This window comes from Oryctolagus cuniculus, chromosome 4 (assembly GCF_964237555.1).
Source record: "Oryctolagus cuniculus chromosome 4, mOryCun1.1, whole genome shotgun sequence".
In the NCBI taxonomy this organism is placed as follows: Eukaryota; Metazoa; Chordata; class Mammalia; order Lagomorpha; family Leporidae; genus Oryctolagus; species Oryctolagus cuniculus.
The window spans coordinates 16812438-16833772 of NC_091435.1; the positions used below are offsets into that span (position 1 = coordinate 16812438).

General features: G+C 37.9%; 1 pseudogene; it reads right to left on the minus strand.

The window, feature by feature from the left end:
• Positions 1–325: 325 nt before the first annotated feature.
• Positions 326–4183, minus strand: LOC100339918 (protein DEK pseudogene; annotated as a pseudogene).
• Positions 4184–21335: the final 17152 nt, after the last annotated feature.

Here is a 21335-nt window from a genome sequence, read left to right on the forward strand (position 1 = left end):
CTGGTTAAAAGACTATCTTGAGCAATTTAATATTAAGTGCACTGAAAAACCACAATTCAAGAATCTATGACCTTATATAAAGAAATCAAAATGTATAAAATGGCTATAAAAGCAAGGAACAATTAGTGCCATTTAAGAGTTTTAACTAAAACTACATAGAAATACAATTTAAATGGCAAACTCACTTTTACAAAACACTTAAAATAAAGGGTCAGCAGTTGAGTTCTTCCAACAGAATGCTTAACAAGGATTTAGAAAAGGAAATACATTCTCTTCACTGGCATAATGGCGTAAATCACGGGAACAAGTGGTCTCCCTCTTTCCTCTAGCTCAGCTTCAAGAAATTAGTTCTTCGACAGTTTTTTGAAATCTTTTCCTTCAGTGAGATCTTTGTAACTTCCTTCAAGGTAGCATTGGTCATTAATTTCTTTATTGTTTCCTTTAACTCTTCATCTGTAGGTGGTTTCTTGAATTTTTTTAGTTAAAGGCTCATCATCTGAACTGTCCTCAGATTCACTTTCTTTCTTGGCACTGTTTTAATTCTTGGTGATGCTGCCATCTATTTTCTTAACATTAGCACTTTTTACAGATGTTTTACTTTTAGAAGCAGCTTTCTGTTTCAGCTTTTCTCTTTTAGAAGTCTTTTCTCAGTGGCTCCTCTTCATTTTCTTTATCTTCATCCTCTGAAGACTCTCCTTTGTTTTTCTTTTTATCTTTGTCACTACTAGACTGGTTTGACAGAATTTCACAATATTTGGTTTGCTGGTGAGGCTGTCTGGTGGGGCTGGGTGTCTGGGGCCCCTCAGACACTGGTAGAAGATCTTGTGCAAGCAGACTGCAAGCTGTGATTGGGAGGTTCACTTTGAGACCCACTGTAACATCCTGTTCTGTATGTGTGCTTAGTTACATAGTTTTTTAGAAAGCTTTTTTTAATAAATATAAATTTCATAGGTACAACTTAAGGAATATAGTGGTTCTTCCCCCCACCTCCGCCCTCCCACTCCTACTCCCATCCCACCTCCTACTCCCTCTCCCATCCCATTCTTCATTAAGATTCATTTTTAATTGTCTTTATATGTAGAAGACCAACTCTATACTAAGTAAAGATTTCAGCAATTTACACCCACACAGACACACAAAGTATAAAGTACTGTTTGAAGATAAGTTTTACAGTTAATTCTCATAGTACAACTCATTAAGGACAGAGGTCCTACACGGGGAGCAAGTACACAGTGACTCCTGTTGTTAATTTAACAATTGACACTCCTATTTCTGATGACAGTGATCACCCAGGGCTCTTGTCATGAGCTGGCCAAGCTATGGAAGCCTTTTGAGTCCACAAAATCCATCAGTATTTACACAGGGCTATAAGCAAAGTGGAAGTTCTCTCCTCCCTTCAGAGAAAGGTATCTCCTTCTTTGATGGCCCCCTCTTTTCACAGGGATCTTACTCTCAGAGATTCTTCATGTAGGTTATTTTTTGCCACAGTGGCTTTCCATGCCTGTGAAACTCTCATGGGCTTTTTAGCCAGATTTGAATGTCTTAAGGGCTGATTCTGAGGCCAGAGTGTTGTTTAGGGCATTTGTCATTCTATGAGTTTGCTGTGTGGCCTGCTTCCCATGTTGGATCTTTCTCTCCTTTTTAATTCTATCTATTGCTATTAACAGATACTTGATACTATTTATGTGCTCCCTTTGACACTGATTCCTATTTATATGATTAGTTACACACTTAAAATGATCACTTTAACTGGTAAGATGGCATCAGTGCCACCCACCTTAATGGGATTTGGAGTCCCATGGCAAGTTTTTAGCTTTACCCTTAGGGGTAAGTCTGTGGGAATGTGTGCTGAGCTGTACATCTGCTCCCTCTTATTCTCACTCTTATTTTTTACTGGGATCTATTTTCAATTGGATTTAAGCACATATGAATAATTCTGTGTTAGGTAAAGAGTTCAACCAATGGTATTAAATAGAAAAAATAATAAAAATAAATTTATAAGCTGCTCATCGACAAGCAGGACAAGGGCTGATCAAGTTATTGCTTCTTATAGTGTCAATTTAACTTCATCAGGTTTCCTTTTAGGTGCTCAGTTAGTTGTCACTAATCAGGGAGAACATATGATGTTTGTCCATTTGGGGCTGGCTTATTTCACTCAGCATGGTGTTTTCCAGATTCATCCATTTTGTTGCAAATAACCGGATTTCATTTTTCTTTAACCACTGTGTGGTATTCCATAGAGTACACATCCCATAATTTCTTTATCCAGTCTTCTGTGGATGGGCACTTAGGTTGATTCCATGTCTTACCTATTGTGAATTGAGCTGCAATAAACATGGAGGCACTATTTTATTTGCCAATTTAATTTCCTTTGGGTAAATCTAAAGAGTGGGATGGCTAGGTCGTATGTAGGACTATATTCTGGTTACATAAATTTAACAATGAAGGAATAAGTTCTTCTAACATATGAGATGCTGTGAAGAATGTGCTCCTCTCTGTAACTTGGTTCCTGCCTTCACTGAGACCTCTTATGGCCACTCTGCTTGTATTGATATTTGGCTCATGCATTCTCAACTGCCTTGATAATTTGTCTCTCAAAAGATAGGAATCCATCAAGATACAGATATTTCTTCAAATGAAACCCCAAATAAAGACTACATTCTACCAAGGCAACCTGGATTGTCATGACCACAACCCTTGCCCTTCCACACCCTAAGGGGCCCTCTCGGTCAGCACAAAGTAGCCAGAATGAGACTGACATTCCAGGTCCCTATAGTAGTAGGTTGTGGATTAAAAGAGGGGGAAATTGAGGCTGTCCTGTGGGCTGGATGTCTGTGGGCCCCTCCGGTGCTGATAGAATGTCTTGTGCAAGCAGGCTGCAAGCCTTAGCTGGGAGGCTTGCCTGGAGACTCACCGGCATTTTTCCCTACTGTAGCAGAACATACTGTTCTGTATGTGTGAACCTGTGGTTTTAATCAGGTCTCAAGCTACTTGTAATTTTCCATCCAGAACTAGCAGGGGAGGGGGCTGAGCCCACCTAAGAGGGGTCAGGCTGTCTCCAAGAGACCCCTATCTGCATTGGCCCCAAGTCAATCAGCATACAGTATGTGAAACCCATGTCTACCCTCCCTTCCATGACCAGTAAAAGCTTGGCTTTCCAGAACTGATGCATTCCTCTTTACTGTGTTTGCTAGAAGTCTTTTTTTTTTTTTTTAAAGATTTGTTTATTTATTTGAAAGTCAGAGTTACACAGAAAAGAAAGGCAGAGAGAGAGGTCTTCCATCTGATGGTTCACTCCCCAGATGGTCGCAATGGCCGGAGCTGCGTCGATCTGAAGCCAGGAGTCAGGAGCTTCTTTTGGGTCTCCCACGTGGGTGCAGGGGCCCAAGGACCTGGGCCATCTTCCACTGCTTTCCCAGGCCATAGCAGAGAGCTGGATAGAAGTGGAGCATCTGGATCTCGAACTGGCGCCCATATGAGATGCCAGTGCTTCCGGCCAGGGTGTTAACCCCCTGTGCCACAGCGCTGGTCCCTGGAAGTCTTTTTTGACGTTGGCAATGGTTTGCCAGAAGGCTTTGGATACCTTAAGAAATCCAAGGAGCTCTTCATTAGTTCACCATTTACACCTGATCTCTCCAAATCAGGAACCTTGCAGATTCTCTTTAACATGGTATTTCTAAATTTTTTCAACGTTTCTTACTTCTGTTTATACTGAACACGTCCTTTTTCAAGTGGGAAACCACTGAGCTGACGCAGATTCTTCTTTAATGAGGACACTGTGCCTAGTCTATTGTAAAACAGTTTGTGTAGATTTCTAAGTTCATCTGTTTTCTTCTTACTCAGAAATGCATCCTTTCAATTTCACAACATTTTTGCCTCTTTCCTGGTGTGATTATAAACGGCTCCCTTTGTAAGGAGAAGACTTGCACTGTTAACCTCTACTTTTTTTCTTTTCCCTCTTGTCTTCCACGAAGAGACTTTTCTTTCTCCTCCTCCTCATTGTCTTCCTCCTCCTCCTCTCTCTTTGGCTGTGCAGGTTAGGCTCCTTCCCGGATCCCTGCTGGTGGTGGTGCCCTTGCCCTCTGAGGGCGGGTTCCGGGCCTGAAGGACAAGGCACAAGAAAGCTCCAGGAGGCTCTGGAGGCCAGCAGTGAGGTGAAGGCATGCAGGCTGTGTTCTGTCATGATGCTCGGGCTGCTGGCCCTGCTCCCGAGACAATAAGCTCTGTTTTTGTTCCGATGGTGCTTGTACCTTGCTTAAGCTCATTTTTTTTTTTTTTTGACAGGCAGAGTGGACAGTGAGAGAGAGACAGAAAGAAAGGTCTTCCTTTGCTGTTGGTTCACCCTCCAATGGCCGCCGCGGCCGGCGCGCGGCGGCTGGCGTACTGTGCTGATCCGATGGCAGGAGCCAGGTGCTTCTCCTGGTATCCCATGGGGTGCAGGGCCCAAGCACCTGGGCCATCCTCCACTGCACTCCCTGGCCACAGCAGAGAGCTGGCCTGGAAGAGGGGCAACCGGGACAGAATCCGGCACCCCAACCGGGACTAGAACCCGGTGTGCCGGCGCCGCAAGGCGGAGGATTAGCCTAGTGAGCCGCGGCGCCGGCCTAAGCTCATTGTTATATTTATTTCTTTTATTGAATTATTATACTTTTCAATGCTCATATTTTTCCTGAACCAGACAAGAAATTTAGTGTGTTCCTGTCATTTCGTTCTCTTTTCCCTTACCACTGTCCCACATCTTAGGCTGTTATTTTCTAGAATAATCTGGGCCACTAGGGGGCATTTACAAGGGTCCATCAAAATGTTTGTGGAATTAAAATGAATTCCATCAAAATGTACTTAAAATATAAATTTATTCTGATGCGAAACTTTTTGAAGTCCATATGTAATTTTCTCATAATATGCATTTTCTATGAACTCTTTGAAGGATCTTCATATTTTCTGTTTCGTTGCTTAGGTCCTTGACTGTTTTAAAAAAAGATTTGTTTATGTGAAAGGCAGAGTTAGAGAGAGAGTGAGGGAGAGAGAGATAGATCTTCTATCCACTGGTACACTCCACAAATGGATTCAACATTCGGGACTGGGCCTGGCCAAAGTCAGGATCCAGGAGCTTCTTTCCAATCTCCCACATGGGTGCAGGGGCCCAAGCAGTTGAGCCATCTTCTGCTGTTTTCCTAGGTGCATTAGCAGGGAACTGAATTTGAAGTGGGGTGGCTGGGATGCAAACTGGTGCCTACATGGGATGCCAGCACTGCAGGAGGCAGTTTTACTGGTGTGCCACAGCACCAGCCCTGATCTTAGATTATTTCCATATTGTTTAAATCTTTTACACTCTTACTGATCTGTATACTTGTTCCATCAATTACAGAGAGAGGTATGCTAACATTTCCCATTATGTTGATGGAGATTTTCTTTTCATTTAGATTTTTAAAAGTTTTGTATTATAGATTTTGCCCTGTGTCTATGGATGACCAAAGTTAAATTAATTTTGGTTTCTTGGGGAATTGAATCTTTATTTTTGTGAAATGTTCCTTTTCATATTTAGTAAAACTTCCCTCACCTGAAACTCTATTGTGTGTTCTATTAGTAGAGTTATATTAGGTGTTCTTCTCAGTTAAGTTTGCTATGGTTAAATTTCATCAGCTGTTGACTTATAAAGAGCAGAAAAAAAGTCAATAGCAGAAATTTTGTTTTCACAGTTCTAGAGGCTGAAAGTTCAAGGTTAGGGTGCCAGCATAGTTAGGTTCTGGTGAGGGCCCTCTTATTGGTTTCTTCTTTCCATTGTGTTTTCTCATGGCATAAGCAGGGCCAGGGAATTCCATGAAGCATTTTTTATAAATGCACTAAATTCACTCATGAGGGCTCTAACCTCGGAACTCAAGTTATCTCTCACAGATTCCACCTGTAATACCATCATACTGGAAGATAAACATTCAGTCAATACCACTAGGTTTTATTTAATATTTACTGTGTTTTAGCTTTTTCTATCACTTTCCCTTCCATCATTTTATACTTTTTAAGTTAAGATGTGTGCAACAGGTTGAATGTGTGTGTCTGCCCAAAATTTATATGGATCCTTAACTCCTAGTATGGCTGTATGTGGAGATGATGCCTCTAAGGCAGTAATTGAATTTAAATGTGGTCATAAATGTGGATCACTGGTCTAATATGGTAAGTGCCTTTATAAGAGGAAACCTCAGAGAGTTCTCTTTTTTTGCCTACGTGCATGTCCTGAAACAAGGTTACAAGGACCTAGAAAGAACAGGGCTCTCTACCAGCAAGGAAGAGAACCCTCATCAAACACAGAATTGGTCAATCCTTATCTTAGACTTCTCACTTCCAGAATCGTGAGAAATAAATTTATGTTACTTAAGCCATCCAGTCCATGGTGTTTCTTATAAGCAGCTTGTAGTTGCTATATTGGAACAGAACTTGTTTTGTTTATCTATTGCTATGTAAAAAACTACCCAAAAAAGTAATGATTTAAAACAATGAAAATAATTATTTTGTGCAGAATTCTCAGGGGCAGATTATCTCTTTCCACTTGTAGCACTGGTGAAACTTGAAGACTGGTGATTGGAACCATCCAGAAAGTTTACTGTCATTCTGGCTGTGGACTCTGATTGTTGGCAGGAAACCTTATGGAGGCTATGACTGTAATATTGCATATGGCACTCTAAGTGTTGTCTGCTTCATCACAGCATGGAGGCTAGGTTTCAGAAGTGTCTCAATAGGACTGTGTGGAAGCTCCATGTGCAAGTGACATGGTATCACTTATTGCCATGCTTACAGGCATTAGATCCAAGAAAAGAAAACAGGCCTTCCTCTTATTGAAGATACAATATATCTCTAGGACTTATTCTTGTTACCCCACTGAACCTCTGTACCCTGAACTTGGTTTAACCCTGAAGAGCACGTGTTGGATGAGGATCTACCTCTTCTTTGTTCCTTGATCTTAACTTCTTTAAATTGAAAAAAAGTTTTTTTAAAGTATTTATTTGAGAGAATCCAAGATGGATGAATAGGGAAAAGACATGCTTTTTAGAACAGGGGAAAACAGCAGAAGAAGGATGAACAGAGGAATGAACAGATTGAACAGAGGAAGTTCATTCCCAGGGAAGAGTAGGAGAGAAGTTTGCAGTGGAAATTCTACAGAAGGAAGAGTGATGCCATGGAGCAGTGTGGAAGGTGTGGAAGACCAGCAAGGAGCAGGGACACAAACACAATTCCTGTGGATGGGAGCTGGAGCAGACACCAGCTTTGGAGAGCGCCTGTGCCACTGGTGATATTGCCTGAGAGAGAGCCTTGCTGGCCACACTGTCTTTGAGTCCGGCCTACAGCCCTAGTTGGGGCAGGGTACCCAATTAATCCAGTGAAAGAAAAGCATATTTCTTTCTCCCCATACTCCCAAAAGGGAACATGGCAACTAGTGGGAAAAAATGTGACATTTTAATTCATCCATAACTAGAAACTATAACTGAAACTAGCAGCTACAAATGCTAGTTCACAGTTTAATGAAGGACAAATTGTCATAAAACTTTAAACATTTTATTAAAATACAGTATACATACCAAGAAATGCACATAACTTTATAGATCAATGGGCTTTTGGTCATCTTATAGCACTCATAACCAACACCCAAATTAAGAACAAAATATTACTAGCATGCCTAGTGCTCACTATTCCCCCCATCTCCTTTATTTATTTATTTATTTATTTATTTATTTATTTATTTATTTCAGAAGATGAGAGAGGGAGAGACAAAGAGAGAGATCTTCTATCTACTAGTTTGCCTCCTAATGGCTGCAATGTCTGGGGTGGGGCCAAGCTGAAGCCGATTTAGGAGTTTCTTCTTGGTCTGCCACAAGGGTGCAGGGGCCCAAGTACTTGGGCCATCTTATGCTGCTTTCCCAGGCACCTTAGCATGGAGATGGATTGGAAATGGGGCATCTGTGGTTCAGACCAATGCCTATGTGGATTCATGGCATTGCAAGTGGTGGCTTAAGCTACAATGCCAGCTCCCAATTTCCTCTCTTGAAAAATGCCTATTCGAGTCTTTTGCTCATTTCTTAACTGGATTGTTTGTTTTATTGTTGTTGAATTTCTTGAGATCTTTATAGATTCTGGTTATTAATCCTTTATCAGTTGCATAGTTTGCAAATAATTCCTCCCATTCTGTCAGTTGCCTCTTCATTTTTCTGAGTGTTTCTTTTGGAGTACAGAAGCTTCTCAATTTGATGTGATCCCACTTGTCAATTTTGGCTTGTGCCTCTGGGGTCTTTTCCAGAAGTCCTTGCCTATGCCAATGTATTGCAGAATTTCCCCTATGTTCTTTAGTACTTTGATAGTATCAGGTCATAGATTTAGGGCTTTAATCCATTTTGAGTGGATTTTTTTGTGTGTAAGGTGTAAGGTAGAGGTCTTGCTTCATGCTTCTGTGTGTGGAGATCCAATATTCCCAGCACCATTTGTTGAAGACTGTCCTTGCTCCAGTGATTGGTTTTAGCTGGTTTGTCAACATAAATTCATTGTAGATGCATGGATTGATTTCCAGCATTTCTATTCTCTTCCATTGATCTAACCATCTGTTTTTGTGCCAGTACCAGGCTGCTTTAATTATAAGTGCCCCATTATATGTCTTGAAATCTGGTATTGTTATGCCTCCAGCTGAATGTGTGTTGTATAAGATTGTGTTAGCTATTCAGGGTCTCTTGTGTTTGCACATGAATTTCAGCATCTTTTTTCTATATCTGAGGAAAATGTCCTTGGTATTTTGATTGGTATCACATTGCATCTGTAAATTATATTTGTTAGTATGGACATTTTGATGATATTGATCCTTCCAATCCATGAACATGGAAGATTTTTCCATTTTTTTGTGTTTTATTTCTTTCTTTAATATTTCTTAATTATCTTCATAGAGATCTTTGTTATCTTTGACTAAATTTATTTCAAGGTATTTGATTTTTTTTGTAGCTATTGTGAATGGTATTGATCTTAGAGGTTCTTTTTCAGTGATGGCTGTGTACAAAGATGATGTTGATTTTTGTGAGTTGATTTAAATCTTCCCACTTTTTTGTGTGTTGATTTAAATCTTTCCACTTTTCCAAACTCTTCTATAAGCTCCAATATTCTCTTAGTGGAATCTCATATGTGTTGAATCATGTCATCTGCAAATAAGGGTAGTTTGAATCCCTCCTACCCAATTTGTATCCCTTTGGTTTCTTTTTCTTGCCTAGTGGCTTTGGCTAAAATTTCCAGAAATATATTAAATAATGCTTAGAGTGGTCATCCTTGCCTGGTTCTGGATCTCAGTGGGAATGTTTACAATTTTTTCCCATTCAATAGCACATTGGCCATGTGTTTGTCATAAAATGCCTTGATTGTGTTGAGGAATATTCCTTCTACTCCCAATTTGCTTAAAGTTTTCATCATGAGAGGGTGTTGTATTTTATCAAGTGTTTTCTCTGCATCTATTGAGATAATCATATGGTTTTTGTTCTTCTGTCTGGTAAGGTGAGGTATCACAATTACTGCTCTGTGAATATTGAACCATCCATACGTACCAGAAATAAATCTCACTTGGCTTGGGTGAATGATGTGTTGTTGGATTCGATTGGCTAGAATTTTGTTGAGGATGTTTGCGTCTATGTTCAACAGGTAAATTGATCTGTAGTTCTCTTTCTCTGTTGTATCTTTTTCAGGTTTAGGAATTAAGGTGAGGCTATCTTCATAGAAGGAGTTTTGTACAGTTCCCTCCCTTTCATAGTTTTGAATAGCTTGTGCAGAATTGGAGTTCATTCTTTTTTGACTGCCTGGTAGAATTCAGCAGTGAAGCTGTCCAGTCCTTGGCTTTTCTTTGTTGGGAGGGTCTTTTTTTTAATTTTATTTTATTTAATGAACATAAATTTCCAAAGTACAGCTTATGGATTACAATAGCTTCCTGCCCCCCATAACTTCCCTCCCACCCACAACACTCCCCTCTTGTTGGGAGGGTCTTTATTGCTGATTAAATTTACATCTTGGTTATGGGTCTCTTTCAGGTTTTCTATGTCTTTATGGCTCAATTTAGGTAGGTTGCATGTGTCCAGGAATCTATCCATTACTTCTAGTTTTCCTGAGTTGTTGATACACAGCTCTTTGTAGTAATTTTGGATGATTCTTTTTATTTCTGTGGTGTCTGTTGTTACATTTCCTTTTTCTCTCTAATTTTATTGATTTGGGTGTTCTTCCTCCTTTTTTTGGTTAGTTGGGCCAATGTTGTGTCATTTTTGTTTATTGTTTCAAGAAAACAGCTCTTCATTTTGCTGATCTTTTGAATTTTTTGGTTTCAATTTTGTTGATTTCTTCCCTAATTTTAATTATTTCTTTTCTCCTACTAGTTTTGAGTTTGGTTTGTTGTTTTTCTAGATCCTTGAGATGGATCAATAGCTCATTTAATTTGGTGCCTTTCCGATTTCTTGATGTAGGCACCAATTACTATAAACTTTCCTTGAAATACTGCTTTTGCTGTATCCCATAAGTTTTGATATAATGTATTGTCATCTTCATTCATTTCCAGAAATTTTTTGATTTATTCAATTACTGCACCTTCAGGACTATGTTGTTCAGTCTCCATGTGTTTGAATTTGTTCTGGAGATTCTTGATTTGTTGATTTCCAGCTTCATTCCATGTGGTCTGAAATGATGCATGGTATGATTTTGATTTTTTTTTTTAATTTGCTGAGACTTGCTTTATGGCCTGGTATGTGATCAATCCTAGAGAAAGTTCCATGCACTGATGAAAAGAATCTGTATTCTGTGGCTGTAGGATGAAAAATTCTGTAGATATCTGTTAGGTCCCTTTGGCCTATAGTCAATTAACTATGTTTTTCCTTGCTGATTTTCTTTCTGATGATCTGTCCATTGCTGAAAGTGGGACATTGAAGTCCACCATTACTATTGTATTGGAATCTATGTCTTCTTTTAGAGCCATTAATAGCCAGGTGCCTTATAGTTTGGTACATATATGTTCATAATAGTCACATCTTCTTATTGAATTGATCCCTTAATCATTACATAGTGCCCTTCTTTGTCTCTTTTAACAGTTTTTGTGTTAAAGTCCATTTTGTTTGACATTAGGATGGGTACACCAGTTCATTTTTGTTCCTGTTGGCATGGAATATCTTTTTCCACCTTTTACTTGCAGTCTATCTGTATCTTTGTTGGTGAATGTGTTTCTTGCAGGCAGCATTTAGATAGGTTTTGCATTTTAATCTATTCAACTATTCTGTATCTTTAAACTGGAGATTTGAGGCCATTTATATTCAAAGTGACTATTGATAAGTAATGGCTTTGCCTTGCCATTTTTTGATAAATTTTTCTATTTTTTATTTTGGATTTCCTTTGTACTTTTTCTGGGAGATCTTCTGACTTCCCCCTTTTCAGTGTTTCTGTGTGCAGCATATTCTGAAGCATCTTTTGCAAGGTTGGTCTGGTGGTGACAAATTCTTTAAACTTCTCTTTGTTATGGAGGGTCTTTATTTCACCTTCATTCATAATTGTGAGCTTTTCAGTATATAGTATTCTGGGTTGACAATTTTTTTCTCTTAATATATCTCACCATTGTCTCCTAGCTTGTAGGGTTTCTGATGAGAAGTCAGCTCTGAGTCTAATTGGAGATCCTCTGAAAGTAATCTGGCATTTCTCTCTTGCACATTTTAGAATCATTTCTTTATGTTTTATGGTAGAGAGTTTGATTACAATGTGTCATGGTGAAGATTTTTTCTGGGCATGTTTATTAGGAGTTGTATGTGCTTCCTGTACTTGGATGTCCCTTTTTTTCTCCAAATTAGGGATTTTTTGGTAATTATTTCATTAAAAAAGCCTCTTAAAGCATTCTCTCTTTCCACATCTTCAGGAATGCCCTAAGACCTGTATGTTGGGTCATTTGATAGTATCCCATAGATCTCCAACATGTTTTGTAGTTTTCTAATTTCTTCTTCTTCTTTTTTTGATCTGATGTAAAATTTCCAGTGACTTGTTTTCTTACTCAGATATCCTTTCTTCTGCTTCTCCGAGTCTGTTTGGCAGGTACGATATCCCCCACAGGTCTCCAAGCTAGATTTCCTCCAGGTTTTTCCTGCAGCTTTATTGTGGCTTCTCTTTATGGAGCAAAGTAGTTGCTCAGTCCCTGTCAGTTTTCCAGACTCAAAACAAGTGAGGACCATGGAATCCTCCCTCAGTCAAAGGCACCAGCAGCAAGGGCCATGGCAGCCTCCTTTATCTTTCCCTGGAAGGTGGTGCTTTCCAGCTGGGAGCCAGGTGCATATTTGCAGGAGTCCTCTGGCTGCACATGGTTGGCAGTTCTGTTTCTGTCCTCTCTCCTCACTGCTTCGCAGAGTCTATGTTCTGTTTTGTCCATTCTACACTGAAAATTTCTCTCAATCAATCACCTGGTAATGTTGTCCTTTCTTAATTTTTCTGTTATCTTTCTGTGGTTTAGGTCAGTGTGGCTTCTCACAATCCAACCGTCATGGATGTATAAGTTGTCATAAAGTTTAAATCATATGTGTTTGTATCTAGTTTCTCTTTTAGTAAAATTAAGATATTTTTGGCTAATTATTGAAGAAAGCTTTCCTATATCATAACAGATTTGGTTTACTAGTTCTAAGGACCCCTGACCCAACTTTGAGACTTTTTAATTTTAAATGTGGCTATGAAATGTAACCTGTGTGTTGGTCATTGTTTTATGTTGGTTAAAGAATATTTTATTCTCTCATTATATGTTGGTTAAAGAAAGTTATATTTATTACAATATGTTTGTAGCTGGAATTAAATTTACTTATTAGGCTTATGGGATATTTACTAGTAATGTAATAACTAACTTGCTATCTAGAATTTTGGACTTGAATCTGGACTTTATTAGAATACAAGTGGCCTTTGTCTCCACTTGAATATGTATACTAAACTGAAATATTCCTAAAGGTTTAATTGATAATGAAAATGGAAGACTTCCTTGGGGCAGCTGTTTTCCTAGAGATTAAGACACTGGTTCAGATACCTGCATACTGGGATTAACACTGTGGTGTAGCATGTAAAGCCACTGCCTGCAGTATAGGCATCCCATATGGGCACAGGTTTGAGACCTAGATACTCCACTTCTCATCCAGCTCTCTGCTATGGCCTGGGAAAGCAGTGGAAGATGGCCCAAGTCCTTGGGCCCTGCATCCACATGGGAGACCTGGAAGAAGCTCCTGGCTCCTGGCTTCAGATTGGTGTGGCCCTGAACGTTGTGGCCAACTGGGGAGTGAATCAACAGATGGAAGACCGCTCTCTCTTTCTGCCTTTCCTTCTTTCTCTGTGTAACTCTTTCAAATAAATAAATTAAAAAAAGATATCTGCATATCATAATGGAATGGTTAGATTTGAGTACTTGCTCTGCTCCTGATTCTAGCTGCCTGCTAAATATTTGGTCTTGTCATCCAGGTGAGAGACTTGGATTGAATTCCCTGTTCCCAGTTTTGGCCTGACCCAATCCTGGCCATTGTAGTTATTTGGAATTGAATCAGTGGATGGGAGCTTGCTTCCTCTCTCTCTCTCTCTCTCTCTCTCTCTCTCTCTTCCTCTCAAAAAAGAAGGATTTTATGTGTTATGGGAATGTATATTTTATAGTTAACATATGTCTTCACAAAATATCTTCCAAGGAAGGAACATATATAAAAAATCATCACATCCTCAAATTCTATACTGTTTTTCAGGGATGGAACATTATCATTCCTATTTTGCAAAAAAATTACTAGATATTGAGTGACTCCTTCAAAATCAATAGCTACTGCTATTATGACCAACACTGTAATTTGAATACTCTATCTAGAAATTTCCTTTCCAACTTATAACATTGCTGTAAAAAATGGCATACTCAAGTGACATAAATTAAAAATAAACAAAAATTAGCTCATTCAAACTCTAATCTATCTTTTTTTCTTTTTTAACATTTATTTTTTTAAACTTTTATTCAGTGAATATAAATTTCCAAAGTACAGCTTATGGATTACAATGTCTTCCCCCCCCCCCCCATAACTTCCTTCCCACCCGCAAATTCTTTAAATACCACATGAGAGCTAATCAGAAACTAACAAAGATTATTTGCTTTATAGCTTAAATGCTAAGAAGATATTTAGCTTGCAGTGTGAAAATTCATTAAAATTTTCACATGAACAGCAATATAAGTGCAATACCCAGTAAAAGTTACCTATTTGCATATTGTAACCCCATTTTCATATTTGAGCTTTACTATTTCAAAAAAAATCAGCAGTAACTTATTTGAGATTATCATTCCATACAGTTCATGGCTATTCCTCAGGCATTCCCATGGGCTAACTCTTATTGACACAATAATAGTCTTATTTAGCATTGCATAATCATATCAGTGTGTTAATGTCTATATATTGTAAGCTTTGAGGCAGGAAGAACAACCAACTAACAAAGGAAAATATTGGGGAATCAATGGGTAATAGCATAATTTGTATGTTTTTATTTATTTACTAAAAGTTGGCAGATAGAGGAAGAACATCAGAGATTTGTAATCCAAGGTATTATCAAATAAAATGTCATTTACTTATCAGAGTAAAAGAGAGAAATAAGAATTCAGAGAATATATCAACCATACACTTTAAAAAATCCTTGGGAAAATAATCATAGTCTAATTAAAGAATAAATGAACCATAACGTACATCTTACAATGGGGAAAACAAAAAGGCAAGCCAACAAAGCAACAGTCGTAAGCAGCAATAAATATCCTTCCCTCCCTTCATTCCTTCCTCCCTCCCTCCTTCTCTCCTTCCTTCGTTATTTCTCTTTTCATTCTCTCTCTATTCCTTTCTCTCTCCATCCCTTTCTTTTATCAATCTGTACATCTATCTGAATAAAAATATGATATCTCAATATGTAATCCTACCAGAACTGTGCATGTCTCTTGAAACAGAGAGGGTATGGTGTAAGAAAATTTCTTTTTTTTTTTTTTGACAGGCAGAGTGGACAGTGAGAGAGAGAGACAGAGAGAAAGGTCTTCCTTTGCCGTTGGTTCACCCTCCAATGGCCGCCGCGGCCGGCGCGCTGCGGCCAGCGCACCGCGCTGATCCGATGGCAGGAGCCAGGAGCCAGGTGCTTTTCCTGGTCTCCCATGCGGGTGCAGGGCCCAAGCACCTGGGCCATCCTCCACTGCACTCCCTGACCACAGCAGAGGGCTGGCCTGGAAGAGGGGCAACCGGGACAGAATCCGGCGCCCCGACTGGGACTAGAACCCGGTGTGCCGGCGCCGCTAGGCGGAGGATTAGCCTAGTGAGCCGCGGCGCCGGCCTAAGAAAATTTCTAACATGTACTGTACAAACTCAGGAGTTGGCGATTGTGGGGGAAATGGATAGTAGAAGCATTCCAAGTTCATATCAGGGTAGGGAGTGGTGAATGATGGGTGAAGAAGTTAGAGTTCCGTGTTTCTCATTTTATTGGAGTTGAGGAAGAAGGAGAGGTGAAGTAGAACTTTATGCTGAGGAAAAGAGTGTTTATGAACAGAGTTGACAGAGACTATAGAATGGGATACAGATGAAATATAAACTAAAACCTCATTTACACAGTATTAAAGGCTGAAATAAAAGATTGAACAAAGCGATATGAGAGAAATTCAAACAAAAAGAAAGAACGAAAGTGCAATGAAACTTTGTAGCTGTTTTTTTTTTTTTTTTGGTCCAGTCACATAAAGATAAGACCAAACAGAAGATATTTATATTAGGATTATATGTTGAGTTGGGTCAGCATGACCTGCAAAGAAAGAGGTCTGTTACTGTCTAAAAGTCAAAACAACCACAACCCTGACACAATCTGGGTAGTATTCCAGTGATTATCTGACCACTCAAGAGTGCTGTTCTTAGAACATATATCACCTTGTTATATAAACGCATGCTAGTCAAGCAGTATAAAGACTTACATGGAAACTCTCTAATAGAATAACTTTCCCCAATGGGTTCTTTTTTTTTTTTTTTTTCAGGCAGAGTGGACAGTGAGAGAGAGAGAGAGACAGAGAGAAAGGTCTTCCTTTACCGTTGGTTCACCCTCCAATGGCCACTGTGGCCAGCACGCTGTGGCCGGCGCACCGTGCTGATCTGAAGCCAGGAGCCAGGTGCCTCTCTTGGTCTCCCATGCAGGTGCAGGGCCCAAGGACTTGGGATGCCCTCCACTGCCTTCCCGGGCCAGAGCAGAGGGCTGGCCCGGAAGAGGGGCAACCGGGACAGAATCCGGCGCCCCGAGACTAGAACCTGGGTTGCCGGCGCCGCAGGCGGAGGATTAGCCTATTGAGCCACGGCGCTGGCTTCTTTGGCCTTACTTAACAGGACCCAGAATATTTATGACATGAATGTAAATTTTTAATGATCCTATTAATTTAGAAAGTTTAAACAGAATTAAATGCACTGAAGAGATACATTATATAACAATAAAAGGAACAATTTATGAAGAGAATTTTACATTTAGAAATCTGCTTGCACTAAATAACATGGCAGCTAACTTCACAAAGCAACATTTTTATGAATAGAGGCAAAATTAAAATTAGAAAAAATAAAACTCATGGGAGACAAAATAATCCTGTTTCAGAACTAGTATATATAGTTTAAAAACAAGCCACAAAGAATGATATCATCAATTAGGTTTATTTAATAGAAAATAAATTTTAGCAGAATTAAATAATAGAATTATTTAATAGAAAATAAAATAGTTGCAACTTCCATCCTTCTAAGGAAGAATCTTTTTTGCCTATGTCTGTGGAACATTTGCCATAAAGGTTTTGCACTTGCTCTGACTTGGTATCAGAAAATGTCAACAATAATTAAAGTAAACTTTAAAGTTTAGAGTCTCCAATCACATTCAATGAATGAAAAATAATACAGAGTGGGCAAAAATTTTAATCTCCTTGAAAAAAAAAAGGTATACTTTTAGGTAACCTATGAATCAAAGAAAAATTAAAGAGAAGTTTTAGATTATATTGAAAACATTGGCAAGGAGGACATTTTTGTACAGAAAAGTTTTTTTTTGGTTAAGATTTATTTTACTAATTTGGAGGATAAAGATACAAAGGTAGAAAGGGAGAGACAGAGACAGAGAGAGATCTTCCACCCACTGGTTTACTCCCCTAATGGCCCCAATGGCTATGGCTGGGCCAAGCTGAAGCTAGGACCCAGGTACTCCATCCTGGTCTCCTGCTTTGGGACCAGGGGCCCAAGCACTTGGGCCATGTTTCATTGCTTTCCCAGGTGCATTAGTGGGGAGCTGAATCAGAAGTCAAGCAGGCAAGATTTGAGCTGGTGCCAATAAGGGATCCAGGCATTGAAGATGGTTGTTTAACCTGTTATGTCAGAACACGAGTCCCAAATTTTTGCTTTTAATTGAAAATTTACATGGAATAATGACTCCATTCAAGAAAGAAAAAAAAAAACAAAATAAAGCAAAAAAGATGAGTTATAAGAAATAAAACCTGAAATTAATAAACAAAAATTAGGAAAAAGGATAAACATCCATAATCCATTTTTAAAGTAACCATAACATAGTTGACTATCTTACATTCCTAAGTAAGAGAGAGAATGACAAATAGTAAAGATTAACAATGTGAAAAGAAACATGATCACACATAGAGAAAGGTTCAAAAATTATAAAAGTTACATGGATGTATTATAAGGTAACAAATTAAAAAACCTATAAAATATTGTTTCACAACAAAATAAAAGTTAGCAGGAAGGATTATTATCAATTTATCATTGAAAAAGTATTATGATATGATGTTTTTATAACTCAGATTCAGCTAATCTTTAGAATGATAATCATAAATACTTAAGATGCTAAAGAAATCTTTTCAAATGATTTTAAAATCTCTTTATATATGAAATACAAGAAACTAGTATAACTTAAACAAAACTTAAAAGATTTATTTATTTTGAAAGCCAGAGTTAGAGAGAGAGAATTTTCCATCCATTGGTTCCCTCCCTAGATAACTGCTATGGCCAAGGCTAAGCCAGGTCGAAGCCAGCAGTCAGTAGCTTCATCCAGGTCTCCCACGTGGTGCAGGGGCCCAAGAACTTTACCAGGTGCATTAGCAGGGCACTGTTTGGAAGTGTAGCTGCCAGGACTCTAAGTGCCCATATGGAATGCTGGCCTTGCAGACAGTGTCCTTACCTGCTATACCACAACACCAGCCCCCTCTACTGCATTTTATCTAGTCAAAGTAACTCTACAACAAAACCTACCAAAGTTAACAAATAAAATAGTGGATCACTCTAAGCAATATAGAGGATAGTTTTTTAAAAGACGTATTTATTTGAAAGAGAGAAAGAGAGAAAGAGAGAGAGAGAGAGAGAGAAACTTCCACCCATTGGTTCATTCCTCAGATGGCTGCCCAGGGCTAGTACTGGGCAAGGCCAAAGCCAGGAGCCTGGAACTTCCTCTAGGTCTCCCGTGTGGATGGTAGGGACCTGAACACTCGGATATCTTCTGCTGCTTTCCCCAGGCCATTAGCAGGGAGCTGGATTGGAAGTGGTGTTCATATGGGACTGGTGTCCATGTAGGATGCCCATGCCACAGGTGATAGCTCCACCCATTATGCCACAACACTGGCCCCAAATAATTCTTAATAAACATAGTCAAAGAATATCTGAAATGTATCAGAAGAACAATTTTCTGTTCAGAGTAGACTTTCTCCTCAGATTTTTAGTTGATTAGAAAATCTATCAATGTAATCCAAAAAATTTTTCTTTTTGTCATCATTGGAAAGATATAAAGCATAGAAGAATAAACTGAATAAGAAAAGTACCTATATAAAGAAAACTATATATCTTTCAGAAAAAAAATCAAACAAATTTTGAACAAATAAAGCATACCATGGTGGATAGGAATACTTCGTGAGACAAATATTAAGTGTATATGTTTAATCGACATAAATATGATGCACTAAAATTAAAATTTTTGGGGAGGTGATTAGTCAAAGAAGCTTAAAGTTCATACTGAAAACTGAATACTCTAGCATAGTTAAGAAATCATGCAAAGGGAACATAGTGAGAGATCTTTTCTTACTGAATATTAGTGTATAAAATGATTTTAAAACACGGAGAAATGGAATTAAAAGACAGCTTTGATGCAAACAATCAGCATTCACCTATTGTTTTTCCATAATAAGTATTTTCATGAACTTTTCAAAAATTTTGTTTCATTTTTTCTTTTTTTAGAAAATTTTTATTTAATAAATATAAATTTCAAAAGTACAATTTTTGGATTATGGTGGCTTTTCCCCCATAGACACCCTCCCACCCGCAAACCATCCCATCTTCTACTCCCTCTCCCATCCCATTCTTCATCAAGATTCATTTTCAATTATCTTTATATACAGAAGATCTACTTAGTATTTACTAAGTAAAGATTTCAACAGATTGCACCCACACAGACACACAATCTATAAATTATTGTTTGAATACTGGCTTTACTGTTAATTTGCATAGTACAACACAGTAAGGACAGAGATCCTGCATGAGGAGTAAGTGCACGGTGACTCCTATTGTTGATTTAACAATTGACACTCTTAATTATGACGTCAGTAATCACCTGAGGCTCTTGTCATGAGCTGCCAAGGCTATGGAAGCCTCTTGAGTTTGCCAACTCTGATCTTATTTAGACAAGGCCATAGTCAAAGTGGAAGTTCTCTCCTCCCTTCAGAGAAAGGTACCTTCTTCTTTGATGGCCCGTTCTTTCCACTGGGATCTCACTCACAGAGAGCTTTCATTTAGGTCATTTTTTGACACAGTGTCTTGGCTTTCCATTTCATGAACTTTTTGAAGATTCTTTTCCTATAATGCAACTGCTGCATTCTAATCATGTGATATTGACAAAACAACACAGAGATGCAGCTTGATATAGATGATAGTTTAATATATCCCCCCAAATAGCAGTTTGTTTTAGCAGGAAATGGATTGATTTTTCAATAATTGATGTTTGGGCAATTGATTAATTATCCATCTGAAATAAAAAAAAGTAGATTTCATCTTATTCAGCATTTATATATAAATTCCAGATGATTGAAACATCTTCCATGATCAAAAATTGAAAAGTTTTGCAAGAAGACTTAGAAAACTAAATGTTTAACATATATAGGGTGAGAGTGTCTGTTCTAGAAGCTATAAAATAAAGATAGCAATATTGGAATTCGTAATCTCATAACGTTCAAATTACAAAAGATGCCATAAATAAATTAGACATGCATTCAATCTAGGGAAAACTATTTGTAACTGAATTATCCAAGTAAATTCATTTGACAAAGAAAGAAGCAACACAATTGAAAAATGGGCAAAGAATAGCGAATCCAAATGTTCAATAAAGTTATAAAAATATTTTCAAACTCACGAATAGTAAAAATAAAATTAATTTTACACCAATCTGACAATAATTAGAAACAACTGTGATTATTATTGTGATTTAGAGAAAGGATCTGTCCCATGGCTGTTGAAAATATGAGGTGTTAAAGTTTTTGGAAAACCATCTGCCAATATCTATTAAATTTTTAAATATGTGGATACTTTTGTGACTGGCAGTTCTAGTCCTTAAACTATTTCATAAAATGAAAAGCATCAATATGTACAAGCACGTATTTGTGGTGGCAAAGATATCATTAACAATAATGAATTAGTATTGTACCTATTGGTTTGTAATGATTTTTACAAGATATTTTTTTGTGCGAAGAGTAAGACATAGAAATTATAATATCTCCTTTTATAAAGTAAGTGATAATCATAAATATGAATATTTTTACATTTATGTATAGGATTACTTAGGGAATGAAATATGAAATAAGCTAATATAAGGAGCAGAGAAATAAGAAGTTGGGTAGCCTCTCTCCTTACAAAGGATAAATATTAACCATTGTTGTGGATATGTGAAATTACTTGATAGTGACTGAGAATAAAATTTCCAATGAGGATCTTCAACAATTAAAACTTGCTACATTGACCACTTTGGAGGATGCTAAATAATTGTATATGTATTTGCATTTTGTATATGTGTGTGTATATGTATACAATTTTTTGTTATCTGTTCAGTTGCTTCACATGTCTTGAAGTAGGTTTTATGTAACCCATAAACAAACAATAGATTTTTAAAATATCTTTTAAAAAACACTCATAGCTATAATACTTTAGAATATTATTTTTAAATTTGTTTTATGTTGAAACATTTTCAAATTCAGTTTCCCTTAAAATTCCTTAAAGAACATTCATTTCATATTATATGGCCCTCTAGTCCCAAATCACATATTTTACTATGAAGTGAAG